Here is a 16,196-nt window from a genome sequence, read left to right on the forward strand (position 1 = left end):
TTAATATCATACCAGGAACACTTTCAGGAACACAAATTACGAGGAGCGTTCAAAAAGCAACGAAAAATATTTTTTTTTTCTCGTTCAGTTTTGGTTGAAACAATGCGAAATATACTGTAGGACTTCGGGGAATATTCTCGCTTCAGCGCCTATACTTTCATCAAGTTTCGATAGGTGGTGGCGTAATACGTAGTTTCAAAATGGCGTCTGCAACGGAGGTGCATTCCAAGCAGAGAGCGTATCTGAATTTCTTTAGGCGGAAATTCAGTGCACTGATATATCCATAGCGACTTGTAGAATGTCTACGGAGACCTGGCGGCGAACAAAAGCACGGTGAGTGTGGTGTCACCACCAGACACCACACTTGCTAGGTGGTAGCCTTTAAATCGGCCGCTGTCCGTTAGTATACGTCGGACCCGCGTGTCGCCACTGTCAGTGATTGCAGAACGAGCGCCGCCACACGGCAGGTCTAGAGAGACTTCCTAGCACTCGCCCCAGTTGTACAGACGACTTTGCTAGCGATGCTACACTGACAACTACGCTCTCATTTGCCGAGACGATAGTTAGCATAGCCTTCAGCTACGTCATTTGCTACGACCTAGCAAGGCGCCATAGCATTTGATATTGATCTTGTGAAGCATCTACAGTCAAGAGAGATGTTCACCAATTGTGGATTAAAGTTAAGTATTCTACCAGTTACCTCCTTTTATACTAGACTCAACTCCTATAACTGTTCAAGACCTCACGCCAGCCTGCGTGAGCTTAAGCGCGTGCCTTTCGGCATCCTCGCATAGTGACTTGGCTGTCTTGCCAAGTCACAACAGTGAGTCATTGGCCGAGGCATCTGTCATCATCGCAACAAATCGCAAAAACTTGTGTCATCTCCCGCGCGCCGGCCGTCCGCACACAGCTGTGGCTCCTGCAATGTTGGGATGTGCAGACACTCTCACTCCAGGTGATCGACGGATCACAATCAAACACCCTGCTGTACTACTGGAGTCTCTGCTGGTAGTGCTGACACACTCCACCAGTTGGGGTAATAATACGTGTGTGCCCGCTAGGATCCACTATTCAGCTCGTATCTCGCACCTTCCGACTTCCATCTTTTTGGCCCAATGAAGGATACGCTCTGCGAGAAGCAGTACGTGGAGGATGGGGAAGTTGTTGATGCAGCAAGCCGTTGGAAGCGGCGTCGACAAGTAGAGTGGTACCATGCGGGCATAAAGGCCCTCTCAGTATGATGGTGCACGACTGTTGCGTTGAACTGAGATTATATTGAAACATAGGATTCTGTATCCAAAACCATGACAAATAATATGTTGTATTTTAATCGTGACCAAAATCAACCTGTTTACAGAAAAAAGTGTTCCATCACTTACTGAACATCTCTCGTATTACTTTTTTTTATGGATGTTACTTACCCAAGGTAAGTCATTATTCAAGAAGTCCTCGACCAAATCACAGGCCTGGCAATAAAGCTCGTGTTTCCTACATTACACGTCCGAGCGGTGATGATTTCCTTTTTAGATTTTCAAAATCGCCTTTAATGGCCATGATATAGTAAAATCCGTCAGCAAAAATATAATTTATTTGTTAATGAGAGTAACGCATACAACATATTAAATAGAGTACATTCATTTTTCGTTTCTTACAACAGTGGCAAGGTTGTTCTTACAGCAATGTCGTCATTACTTTACAAAAGTTTTCGCCGTATGAAAACTTCAGGTGCACCCCATGAGAGCATTATAAGTCCATTACTGGTAGCAATATAAAACGTCGGAATCCCCTTGGGGCTATGTGCGGTTGGCGCTGCTGCATGTAGAGACGTCGCAACGCTAGAAAATTGTAGCAAACACAGGAAGAAGACATGCGGAAGATCGACGCTTGGTGCACGGAGGGATTGGAAGTTGACAAACATCGTAAACACAAGTAATTTATTGTGTGTAAACAGGCTTAAAGACCTGTTATTATGTGATTACACGATTGCCGAATAAGCATAGAAGACTCCTACACCGACTAAACATCTGGGAGGATTGCATACGGAACGATTTAAAGAGATCGAATCGCAGGTTAGGCAGATGTCAGACTGAGATTCATTAGGTGTGTCCTCATGAAGTGTAGCACGCCGGCGAAGAAGGTAGTTTACAGAACCCTCGTTCGACTGTTGATTTAGTGCTACTTGAGGTTGTGGGAATTTTACTCGGACTGATAGAGGGAATGGAGTGATTCAAGGAAGAGTAGGACGTTCGTCGCATGTTCAGCGGGCTCCAGCAGCAGACACTTTAAAGAGAGGCGTTGTGCGTCACGGTGTAGTCTACTTTCAAAATTCTAAGAGCGTACATTTCTTGAAATGTAAAACATAACACAGGGTGACCCAAAAATTCGTCAACAATTTAAAGTTGCACTAATTGCTAGAATGAGGAGGTAGCGAGGTAAAAATTGATACCCGTGCCTCAAATGAGATGGGGCTACTTTGAGCCAGAAAATGAGTACAAAACTGGCCAATAGATGGCACCGCACAGCAACACACCTGTGACGCCGCATGAGAATTATGTATAAAATGGGCTACCGAAAATCCTATAATTGTCGTGGAAGCCACATTGCATGACGAGGATGTCACGGTTCGGTGTGACGTTACCCCATCAATCGCAATCGTACATTTTCCTTTGCGAATATGCTGTATTCTGCTTTTGAAACCGCCAACATGACGGGTGCGGGGTACGCCGATGTGTTACAGAGTCGCATCATCCCCAGCCTGGCGGATAAACACCTGCTGGGTGGTACGACTTTTCTGCGGGATGGCGCTCGACCCCATATTGCAACGGTTGTGAAAGATCTCTTGCACACATCATTTGGTATGTATCGCTTGCTGAGCTGCCACTTCCGTCCTCCCACGCCCTCAAGTCATACTGGTTGTGCGGGTACCGGAAGCCAGGTCTGCCGTGAATGTCCGACCTCATTACAGGTGCTAAAAAGCAACATCCGACGCCCAGTTTTCACCATACCTACTGATCTGCTGTACAGTGCTGCTCATAGCATTGCCCCTCGACTGCAAGTATTATGGTGAATGATGGGCGACTTGTGGAGTATTTGTTAGAAAGGACATCGTCTTGGCTAAAAATTGTTATGCTAATTATTGCTTTTGTATTACATGAAGCACCGTCATATTAGCCTCTGTAAGCACTTTTTTCTGGTTTCAAATGAATTCAAGCATGTGTGAATATTTTTACCTCTCTACTTACATTATTCCGTGAAATATTGAATTTTCAAATGTTAGTGAACTTTTGGGTCATTCTGTATTACTTTCTCCTCTGTATATCTCGCGACGAAACCATGAAGTTGAAATTGGAGAGAGTCTGGCTCACACAGAGGCCTTTCAGCAATTGCCTTATTCGGGTACTACTGGCGACTGGAAGGGCAAGTGATACCGGTACACAAATAAACCTTCGTCACACGACATGCTTGCAAAATTCAGAAGTAAGTGATATATACTAACTGCTGCGACGACTACTCTCATCATGAGACTACTTTTCCTAAACCATAGTTATCTCTTACAGCATGACAGAAAGACAACCTTGAACTCTGTCCGCAATCCGAACGTAGCGAAATACTGCGATCTGGCGCCAATCAGATGAGAAGCGGTTACAGCGGTTGGCGAAGGAACGGCCGTTACTCGCCAGAAATAGCGACAGAATTTTGTGGCGTGCCTCCCCCCCACGGGACACTCGTGTGTTTTAGCTCTCAAGGCTGCCATTCCTCTCCCCCACAATCCTGGCACTCCGGCAGTAAAAATGCCCCCCTGTAAACTCTCCTCTCCCTGAGGGGACCCTGCTTTAAGCGGAATTTGTTTCTCCGTTAATGCTCCATCCAAGCTGCCACGTTTACGGTACTTCCTTCTGCATGCCAGAACGCGAGCACGGATTTGTCGCTGCCTTACACAGTTGTTTAAATCTTCAGTGCGACGTGCAATAAGAAGGCGATTAACATTTTCACAGGAAGTACGCTCTTAAAAGCCTCCAGGCAGGTTCTCGGAAATTTTCGGTCGTAAGAAATTTCATATTTTTCTCAATCGGAGAAAAAATTTAGCAGTACTATTCTGTAATAAAAGTCAGCTACAGCAGTGTACAATGCATAAAAAGAAGGTGGCAATTAAAAATTTACGTTTTGTAAACTTTACACTAGGAAGTGGAATATCACATCCATGAGTCAGCGGATGCAAACGTCGCAGTTTTAGATATACACACAAAACTGAGCGTGGGCCTTCAGTTCGTGGCTTAATTTCATGATCTTTATATTCAAATAAGTAACGAACCGCCTAACAAACCCACTTACCTAAAAAATATAAACTTTAATATAAATTTAAAAATTACGCCATTCTTGTTACACGTGATTCAGTATAGGTGTTGTCTCTATCTTGTAACCACCATCAAAATATGACATGAGATACTATGGCTTCTTGTGGAACTTAGTGTGCAACACGAATTGATGGTAGGGTAGACCCAGATCCAAAGGGAACCCTGGTGACCTACGTATACTCTATTTCTATCCAAGACACCAGCAACCATAGCCTAAACGACGTACTTCCATGCAGACCAAACAAGGACATAACATTTCTGAAGCTGTGGAGCCGTCTGTTTTGACGGTGTATCTCTCCATCCGTGTCAAGAAAGGTTTCGTGTACGAAAATAGCATGACCACGTACGTCATCCTCTCCGACAACATCTTCATTATACGATTAAGAATTTTTAACTTGAGATGCATTATAAATACACCCATCTCGTTTGCTTTTAGCTTCATCAGTGTTACGGTATCAATAGCTAGACGCTTTTAAAGAGGCTTTGCGTCGTAAACACTAGGGGCCGGGCTTTGTGACCGAGCTGTTCTAGGCACTTCAGTCTGGAACCGCGTGACCGCTACGGTCGCAGGTTCGAAGGTTGAAGAACTCTCCCTCTTCGACAGAGAACAATCATCAGTTGCCATTCCGTCGTGATTCGGCTAGACAAGTTGTTAAACAACTGCCGCAAGCTTCTGGGACCATGTACTGTGGCCTGCAGAGAGCACTTATCTGCCCGTGGGTAGGGAACGCACTGCCGGTTGCGGGCTATCACATAGAAAATGTGATGGTGGCCTTCAACTACGTACCCTCTGACTCAGAGATGAACTATTAAAAGTTTTGGCTGGTGTCGTTGTCTAGGGGCAGAGATACGTAGTTGGCGCGTTACAGGCCAAATACTACTCACTCTACAGTATACAATATGAATATACACATGAATCGAATGGTCGAAGCTTCCTATCACGCGGCAATTGCGAATTTAGAATGTTACATATAAATTCATAAGTGAAGGATTTCAATTAAATAAAATATGTAGGTACTAATTTTTAACGACTTGAAATGATGAGTACAAAAGCAGAACTATCTTTAAGAATGCCGTTTATTACTGCAAAACTCTTATTGGTGTCGATGGTCCAGCAATTAAATAAAAGTTGAATATCAGGGAAACAATAGATTCCTAGTTCACGTAATTAAGTACGAGCAACAAACCTCGCGAGATATTCACTTCTAAACGCATACTACGTCTTCAGTGCAGAAGCCACCAGAAATCCCACAAGTACATAAGTTGGCACTACGAAATATTTCTGCTACCACGCATAAACTGCTCCACTCTCCAAGTCTTTCCCGCGACTACCCTTCTTGCCTTCCCATCCAGCACTCCCGAGTCCTGCGCGACCGTACGCCGCGCCGTCCTGTTCAATACTCCTTCCCCACTTCCATCCAGTCCTCCCATTAACGAGCACTGTGACTGACTAGAGCGCTCCCGCCATTTCTTCATGCCAACGCACACTCACAAACATATTGAAACACATACGAAATACTGGATTTACATTTGTTGTTGTTCTTGTTGTTGTTGTTGTGGTCTTCAGTCCTGAGACTGGTTTGATGCAGCTCTCCATGCTACTCTATCCTGTGCAAGCTTCTTCATCTCCCAGTACCTACTGCAACCTACATCCTTCTGAATCTGTTTAGTGTATTCATCTCTCGGTCTCCCTCTACGATTTTTACCTTCCTCGCTGCCCTCCAATACTAACTTGGTGATCCTTTGATGCCTCAGAACATGTCCTACCAACCGATCCCTTCTTCTAGTCAAGTTGTGCCACAAACTTCTCTTCTCCCCAATCCTATTCAATAGCTCCTCATTAGTTACGTGATCTACCCACCTTATCTTCAGCATTCTTCTGTAGCACCACATTTCGAAAGCTTCTATTCTCTTCTTGTCCAAACTAGTTATCGTCCATGTTTCACTTCCATACATGGCTACACTCCATACAAATACTTTCAGAAACGACTTCCTGACACTTAAATCTATACTCGATGTTAACAAATTTATCTTCTTCAGAAACGATTTCCTTGCCATTGCCAGTCTACATTTTATATCCTCTCTACTTCGACCATCATCAGTTATTTTACTCCCTAAATAGCAAAACTCCTTTACTACTTTAAGTGTCTCATGTCCTAATCTAATTCCCTCAGCATCACCCGATTTAATTTGACTACATTCCATTATCCTCGTTTTGCTTTTGTTGATGTTCATCTTATATCCTCCTTTCAAGACACTGTCCATTCCGTTCAACTGCTCGGATTTACATTTAAATAACTTTATATTAAATAAATATTTCTACGGCTGGACCATAAACACGCTCTAACACACACATATTAAATACATAAACAAATGAAATAAACATATATCAAAGGAATAGAAACAAAAGGTAGGCCAGTAGGCTAATGTCTCTGTGCTTTCTAAATCACAGTAAATATTTAGCCAATTTCTTCATGACTAGTATACATCGGATGTAAACAATGACACAGACGAATAAATATATTTATAAGCATGCTGCTACCGTTTTTTCGTGTCACCATGGAGTACTTATGGCCTGACGCGGTTAATAGTAATCGGCCATTTTGATCTCCAATAACTCATATACTATTAAAGTTCCATGCCTGTAATTCATACCAGTTTGGGTTTACACTAATAGCTTTCTAAAGTCACGTCGATTGACAAAATCGGATGAACCGTTTAGATTTTGGAAATTCGTTGCTGGGTGTTACTTGTGTAATTTACAGTCAGATACTAAACTTAAAACTAATAGAGATATTTAAAATCTGATTACACCATCAGAATCATCGTGCAAATAATGGTAATGTACATGTTTCTTTTTAAGGTACCATGATTCCTCTGGCTACTATTAATTTCTACATGAACTCTATGCCTGCCATTATGGTTTCACGAAGTCCAGCATCTTTGGCACTCCCGGCATACAAATCTCCTTCATCGACAGAAAGCACAGTCCTCGTCACAGCGTCAACATGGAATTCGCAGCCACGCGGTCAGCCTCGACCGCCCGCTGGGGCTACCCCTCTTGCTCTGGCCAATGTCCAGCACCACTCGGTGGGTCTGCCGAGCGGACTGTGCTGCCACGCCAACTCCGAACTTGGAATATTTTCAGGGCACCACAACTCGCCCGTTACCTCGCGCGGTCAGATTGTTTCGGCCAGGATCGATCCTTCTGTGTGAAAGCAATGACTGAGGCTCCCAGTCCCAGCCGTCATACCTGTGTCCACGACCCTTTCTTCTTCCCCAAACTGACGCCAATAAAGTGGTCTTTCTTGCCTCATACGTTCGGCAAACACCTGCTTGCCCAGTCCCGTCCCGTCCCGTCATCTCAAAATTACTTTCAATTAGCTACCAATGAACCCTGTTTAATAAATATCCTATCGGTCTAGTGTCATCCTAGCTCGATACAAGTTCCCTGACCACATTTGTCTGCACGAACTGCGTAACTGAAGTGAAAGTAATGTGAATAGAAAGGTCTTTCCACCCTTCATTTCCGCGGCATGGATTAGACAAGTCCTTGGTAGGTTTTTAGAGACATGTGACACCCAGTATCTACACATAGGTCACGCAATTCCTGTAAATTTCTGTTGAGAATGTTAAGCGCATAGATCTGACGCCAAATAGTACCTAGGAGTATTCCATCGGGCTTAGATCAGGCGAATTTGGTGGCCAAGGCATCAACATGAGCTCACTATAGGGGTCTTAAAATCACTGTAGCATGATTCTGGCTTTGTAAGGTACCATCGCTGCTGGGGAAGACATCAAGCATGTAGAACGCTGGTAGTTCGAAACAACGTTCATTTAGTCCATAAATCTCCTGAGACCTTCGATCGATAGCACAGGCCCCACGGAAGGCCACGTGAATGTCACCTGTAACTTAACAATGCTCCAGTGAGCTGCCTTTATTGTGTGGTGCATGTTTCGAGTAACCATCCATCTGGATGACGGCGTATCCAAACACGAACACCGACTTTGCGTAACACAGAATGAACTCTGGAAAAAACTCCAAACAGCCAATATCGCTAGTATATGACCAGTTTCGATAAGACCATGTTACCGTATTCGGATCTTCAGCATTACAATCATACAGTCTCCGCCATCTGCACTTTGTAAAACATCTTATCACAAATGTATGTGTAAGGATCGTGGAACATACTGGATGTCACATTTAAAATAACTGTTCATGAAAAAATGAGATTAATGCGCTGACTGCCAGTGTTCATGTTCATACCACAGCTGAATACAGGCTTCGGCGTTCTTGGTTGTTTGGAGTTTTTCTTGATTTCAATATACTATAGATTGCTCCAGTTCTGACAATATAAGGAATATATTGTAACAAGAAACGTATTTAATCTGAGCAGGCGTCACGTTTCCATTGATTCGTCGTCCAGTCTCGAAGATCCAGTGACCACTGCGCTCCTAACTGAAGACGTTGTTACATCTACATGTCAGCTACAGAGTCCCGTGTTCAACATTGCGCACAAAACGGTGTGCTCTGACACACTGGTACCATCACGAGTATTGCAGTCTGCCATTAGACCTGCCATAGGTCGCTCCTTGTCCTGATTTAAAGAGCAGCAGAGCGCCCGACTTCGACGATCTCAGATGGAGCTTGGACGTGAAACACCTTGTCTGCTCGTGGAATAATCCTCTTTGAACCGCTTTCCACAGGTGCTCCGGACAGTAGCACGAGATGCTCGCCCCCAGACACCAAGGCATAAAAATGTGCCAGAACATCATCACAAAATCAATTACCTTTTATTTATGGGTAAGCTGCGATTCATTGGCAGAACACTTAGAAGGTGCAACAGATCTACTAAAGAGACTGCTTGCACCACGCTTGTCTGCCCTATTCTGGAGAATTGCTGTGCGGTGTGGGATCCGTATCAGACGGGACTGACGGATGACATCGCAAAGGTGCAAAGAAGGGCAGCTCGTTTTGTATTATCGCAAAGTAGGGGAGATATTGCCACTGACATGATACGCGAATTGGAGTGACAATCACAAAACAAAGGTGAGTTTCGTTGCGACCGGACCTTCTCATGAAATTTCAATCACCGGTTTTCTCCTCCGACTGCGAGAACATTGGCAACCCCCTACATAGGGAGAAATGATAATCATGATAAAATAACAGAAATCAGGGCTCGCACAGAAAAATTTAAGTGCTCGTTTTTTCCCTGTGCCGTTCGAGAGTGGAACGGTAGACAGACAGCTTGAAGGTGGTTCATTGAACCCTCTGCCAGGCACTTTATTGTGTTTAGCAGAGCAATCACGTAGATGTAGATGTAGATGTATGAAAGCTGTTACCTCGTCTGTTTTAGTGCGTAACCGTTGGACCCAGTGTTATAATCGGTAAGACAGTTATGTTTCGAAGATTCTTAGCGTTGTATTACTTGGAGATATTGTGTTTCCATCCTCTTGGCATTGTTAGACCGTACGTCTCCGTGAAATGCAAGAGAAGTGCTGGAGGATGACAGAGACGGGAATCTGAGGAGGCAAACTCGTCGTAGGGTACTTTTCTTTGGTGCAATTTCCAAATTCAAAAATGGGAGTGTAAAGCCAGCGTGGTATTCTATCGTACACTGAATCTTGGGGTGCAATTTGTTACAATTGTATTGAAAAAGTTACACGACCCTGTTATACAAAAGTATGATGTCATCGATGTATCTTTCGTAACACAATGCTCTCTGAATGTGTTGTGAGTAGGTTAAAGAAGTCTGATGTTCAATGTAATTGATGTAAATGTTAGCTTTCATACTGGCAATGGGAAATGCCATGGGAGATCCCATGGATAACCCATCAGTGTGTCCATATGTGGTGTCTTTAAAAGCAAAGTTATTATGGATCAGAACAATTCTGAGCAAACGAAGGAATTCATCAAGTTTTTGAGAATCTAGACGAGAGAACATCCGTAAATTGGATTCGATAACAGGACTTATCTCATTAACGGGGATATTCGTATACATACTTACGATGCCCAGACTTCGTAGATTTGCATTACTGGTTACAGTCACATGCTTGAAGTGTGTAATTAACTCCTCTCTATACGTAATGACATTATAATCATGGAATAAATAATGCTTACTGAGGAAACATTGCAATTCCTTAACCAATAAGTAATCTGGGGAATTAAAAGCGTTGATAACTGGTCTCGAAGGAGTCTGTGCCTTATGTAGCTTCACTACACGCCTGAAAGTGGGCGTTCACAGATTCTTAAATTCTGCAGCGAACGTAGCTGTTTGGGCAAATGAGTACGTTTTGAAAATAGGGCAGGGAAGGAAGTCCTGTGCTTTCCGTACGTAGTCGGCCTCGTATAAAACTACTGATGTGCGGCCTTTGTCCGCCCGCACAATAATGGCGTTATTTTCCTAAAGCTTCCTATTAATGTCACACAAAATGGATTGGTCTCGCGTGTGGACATCCTTCTTGTGGAGAATCCTCTGTTCCTGATTTTGTTGATTTACTGTGCCAAGTTCTAGTGCAATGGCTTTATTCAGCTTTTGAAAGGTGGAGCTTTTTCTTGGGTTATCAGCTTTAGCCGGCTCCAAATCAACGATAGTATGGACCATCAACGAAGAGGCCACGTTTCGATCACATGGGAAGCCAGTACTATTGGATAACCCTTTATCTGAAATCACATTTCTTCCGGATATATACTGCTGAAAATAGCTTCCATACTGAGACATGTCGGACTTTGCTCACATTCTCATAACGTAACATACGCAGCTTGTTTCTATGTAGTCACTGTCTTCTGCTCGAGCTACATAAATGTATAATTTCACTGTTTGTGTGCGAACGCACTTATTCTCGTTTCATAGCCCTCTTTTTGCACTTTGTATTACACTGACGCTAGCTTCAAAAAACTTTTTGTGTGATGTTTTCATGCGGATATATAATTCTGTTTCCTTTTGGCAGATCAGATTTATTTTCGTTTTGTGCATGGGAACTTGACATTTTGAGTGCTCTTGACCTTATTGATGAATCTGGTATGGTTGGATCACTGATACTTCAGGAGAGTTAAGTTAGTAAGTGGGGGATCCCTGACAGATGCATTCCGTGAATGTAATCTTATGTATTGACACTACTGGCCTTTATGTTCACATATGTTTTAATGAAAGGAATAAGGTTATTTCTGTTTTATGTCCGGATCGTCGTGGTCTCTCCTCATACTCTGTTTGTTATGCTTTGGTCTGCATTACCAATGTGTAAAAAGTTCTTGTGTGATACCAGCACCATACATGATTTATATCTAGTTTGTTTTGGTACATTAGATTTATGTTTTAGTTTTGTACTTACAATTGATACATCAGCTATTAAATCTTCATGGTGTCTTCAGTATAGGCTGACGGTTTTATGTGCTAACATAATATAAACTTACTATGTATGTACTTCACCACTTACATTTTCAGTCTACGTAAGTGATTTTAATATGTCGTTGTACGATGTTGGCTTATATGCCGAAGTACTTTTCCTTTTAATAGATTTATGGTTACGCATGTAATCACAGCCAAGTTCTTGATTAGGGCTGCTACTAATTATTATTTAAATGTTTTACTTAGACGTATTGTCAGTCCCCATAGTTCTTTTTTTAAATTTTTGAAGAACTGCTTTGTATTTCACTTCGTTTGGCTTGTATTTAAAAATAAATGCGCTTAAAAATTGTGTGTTAATTACAATCCAATGCCGGCCGCGGTGGCCCAGCGATTCTAGGCGCGTCATTCCGGAACCGCACGACTGCTACGGTCGCAGGTTCGAATCCTGCCTCGGGTGTGGATGTGTGTTACGTGCTTAGGTTAGTTACATTTAAGTAGTTCTAAATTCTAGGGGACTGATGACCTCAGATGTTAAGTCCCAAAAAGTGCTAGGGGCCAGTTTTTACAATCTTCGCTTGGTTAGTAGGTTACTTTACCATTGATTTTATACCTCACTGTGATGATACTACGAAGGTTGCCCAGAATGTAATGCACCGCATTTTTTCCTCAGCCGAAAACAATGCTACGAATGCTAACGTTACGTATGTATTATTTGAAGTCTCCCGAGTGAGCGCGCCACGTTTTCGTCACTACCGACAGATAGCGTACCTGCAGGACAGTTTCAAAATGCCATCTGTAGATTGAGTGAGTTACAAGCAACGTGCTGTCGTTGAATTTCTCACTGCAGAGAAAGAAACTGTGGGGAATATTCACAAAGTTGTGTATTGTGCAATGTATATGGAGCATCTGCTCTCGACAGAAGTACAGTTGGTCACTGGGCACGGAGGGTGAGGTCATCAGAAAGAAGTTCGGCAGAACTCCACGATTTTTAGTGGTCGGGGAGACCATCCACGCCTGTCACACCTGACATGTTGCAGTGAGCTGATGTTTTCATTTGTGAGGACGTATTAAAGAATGCCGTTCGTGGAAGACATTTTGAGGACGATGAGGAGGTGATTTACACAGCGAATGGCTCCGACACCATGACAAAGACTGTACCGACAGAGCATACAAGAGCTTGTTTCGCGCTGCAGGAAAGCCATAGAATGGGATGGAGATTACATGGAAAAGTAGAGTATGTGGACAAAACACCATTCTTTCGAATGTGTTATTTATGTTCAAAGAATTCTTGAACAAAAAAATGCTATGCTTTACTTCGTGGGCAATCCTTGTATGTAGTATTTCATTTGATACTTAAGTCGTCCTTAGCCACTGATGTTTGGTTTACTTTGTGGGCTCTTTAGACGCACTTCTAAGGCTGGACCAATAGTAGTCTTATTGGGGTTGTTTGAGCCAATGCTCCAATGCTGCATACTTGTGTTTTCTTGGTTAATAGCATGGATAAGGTATAGTGTTGTCTTTGTAAAAGATATCTTTCTCAACTGTTTAAAATCTCCAGTCACGATTTCGTGTGTAATTTGTATTCCGATTTCTAAGTTAATAATTTTCTTTCTGTTTCATTTACGTTTACATCCTGGTGAAGATGGTCTACGACCAAAGCAGATTGTGAATAAATAATTTAAGGGACAGCACTGTGTCCATCATTTATTTTTCCAAATAAAGCAAAGGTTATTAGCCGCCCCGATACCTTCTGCTCACTTTGCGCATCAAATAATTGATCTCAATAAACGTCTTTATTCATTGATATACATCTGATAATCTTGCACATTACAGCAGCTTTCGTGGTTTCGTGATGCCGTTCTCTACACACTGGTTTGCAAAACATGAGGATGAAAGTAGCTTTCGCATGCTTTGCCACAGCCCAGTAACATAACTCTACGAAACATGGACTATTCAAAGAAACAACTGGTACAGTGTCTTACGTAACATTACTGAAATAAATACCCAGTGAGATGAACAGATATTTTGAAAGAAGATGAGACACTCTCTCACTATTCTCCATTTTCAAAAGAACAATTTAACGTTGATTTTTCACCCAATACATAGTGTCTATGAAATAACAGCAAGTTATCAGGATGAGCAGGCTGTGACGGAAGCGAGTACATTTTTAAGAATGAAGGGTCTTTATAGTTGATTTCCTTCAAAAAGTATTTTTATGGATGAAATTAGAATTAAATCACTACGCTTAGCTGCATGCAGGCGTTGATATACGTCAACGGGGACAGGTGAAAATGTGTGCACCTACCGGGACTCGAACCCGGGTTATCCTGCTTACATGGCAGACACTCTATCTATCTTTTTTTCCCTTTTTTATTTTTTTGGTTCGGTAATTGTCGTTACGCTTGGTCTGGACGGACGTCATAGGACGTCCGTTCAAGTTGACTGTTGATTCCTTTACTCAGTTTTTGTATTACAGAGGGTCAGTGGCTCTCTGACCGAACAGGCTGAGCTACCGTGCCGGCATCTCAGCCACCTAGGACTTATCTCTGGCACGCCTCCCGTGAGACCCACATTCGCAACTTTTTGTTCCACACTATATTCATAGTGCCCCTGCCCACTAATTACTTGCAGCTTTTTGCCGATTCCCGTAAGAGTTCGGGCACTGTTTGTGCATCCGCACAGAAGCAGATGGTCAAATGGCCAGTGAGCCTTAACTATATATATCTTTTTTTCTGGAGTTGAGAACAAATACGGAGTTCAGTCATTCAACAGTAAATCTCTCAGGGGACGTTGGGAGCTAGAGAGCCACATGCAGCTTTTATGGAAAGGATCATCACGAAGCAGTTACGGGAGACAGAGTGCTGGTCCCCACAATTTCTTCCATGGTGTATAGACAACATGTTCTGTCGACGGTGCAGAAAATGGCCTACCTGGACCTACCTTGGCCTCTTGACACTGCAGAGGCCGCGACTATGAGGTAAATGACGGTCACCCAGCCAATGCATTATGACAGCGTCGTAAATGCTCTTTGTGAACGGGCATGGTGATCATAAACATCCCCAAGTTTCCATGTTCACTCTGGGCAGGACACTATTGAGGGAGTCATCAGGTGGTGCCATCATTCAGCCTGTAGAGTTTTTTTGGGAAGCCTCAAGCATTCAAAACAATTTTTGCAGGAATGAGCATTTACGGTGGTTCTGAAATTATGTTGGGACATGGAGGGGAGCAATGGAGCTCATGGAGTCTTGTGACAGGCACAAAACCCATGTGGGTGTGGTGGTGGGAGTGCTTTGATGGAAAGTGAGGCGAGGTGACACTTGGTCTTCTGACTGAGACTGCTGTCTGGAGTGGTCTTCTCATAAAGACTTTGATCTGGAGAGGATCCTTGTCCGGACTTTCATTATGAGTGGGTGCACTTGGAACTCTTGTCCTGAGCATAACTCCACGTTACCACTGGTCTTCACTGGGGAGCCTGTGGCGAGGGCTTAGCTGTGCCGCTAGATTTGACTGTAGTCATCTGGAACAACTCGTTGTCCCGAGAGCAGGCTTATTTGTGACAAGTCTGCCGCTTTGACGTTTGATCTGCTAGTGCACACTGCCATATAAGTGAGTCAGATTGGTCCAGTGCAAGTGTCACATGATGGAATCTGCCAAGACTTCAGGGCTCCATTAGAGTTTAATTTCGGTCCAACTAATAGATCGCTAAGCGTGACTTTGTAAATTATGTGCCCTCAATAGGGAATCACAGGCACCACACGTTGCTGCTCTGCTAGATGCGTGAACCATGACCGACACCTGAGGCAGCGCTGCACATTGAGAAAAGGGGTACTGTGTAGCAGCTCCGGCGTGTAAGAGAAAACAAGATCGTTATCTCACCACTTGCACTCACCTGCACCAAAGTAGTATAACTTCTGTGCAGAATAAATCCATCAAGGTCTATTCAGCATTAGGTAGTTTCAGATTGCGTCATCCATGTTTAAAACCTGAGTAAAATAGTCAGTCAGACAAACCTTTGTCTTTGACAACCAGCAGTCACATTGTTAGTTACATATTTGTGCTACCATTGTATCATATTTATTTTTGTCATTGTGCTCAACATGTATTTTTGTCCAATTTTTAATCAATAAACTTGTGTTATAACTTTGTACCACCAGTCCATTGTAGTCTAGCAATATCACTTTCATTCAAAGACAATAATTACACCTGAATCACCGAGATTTAAGATGTTACACTTGATTTTACAAAAGGGATTGTCCAGTCGCCATGGACGGCCATGTATGCTGTGCAATGTGGTCCCATGCTGGCCACATGTTGGTTGGGAGTTCTTGCAGTACAGCGTTACATTCTTCCACCAGCGCCATTGACAAGCTCCGCAGCTCTTTCCTGCTCTTTAAGTCAGGGGAACATACACAGAAGTTCATTCGCCTTTTATCCTCTCATTCCAGGAGCTCCTCTACCATCGCGATTCGATGTGGTCGCCCACTGAATACAG

The sequence above is a fragment of the Schistocerca serialis genome, chromosome 5, assembly GCF_023864345.2.
Source record: "Schistocerca serialis cubense isolate TAMUIC-IGC-003099 chromosome 5, iqSchSeri2.2, whole genome shotgun sequence".
In the NCBI taxonomy this organism is placed as follows: domain Eukaryota; kingdom Metazoa; phylum Arthropoda; class Insecta; order Orthoptera; family Acrididae; genus Schistocerca; species Schistocerca serialis.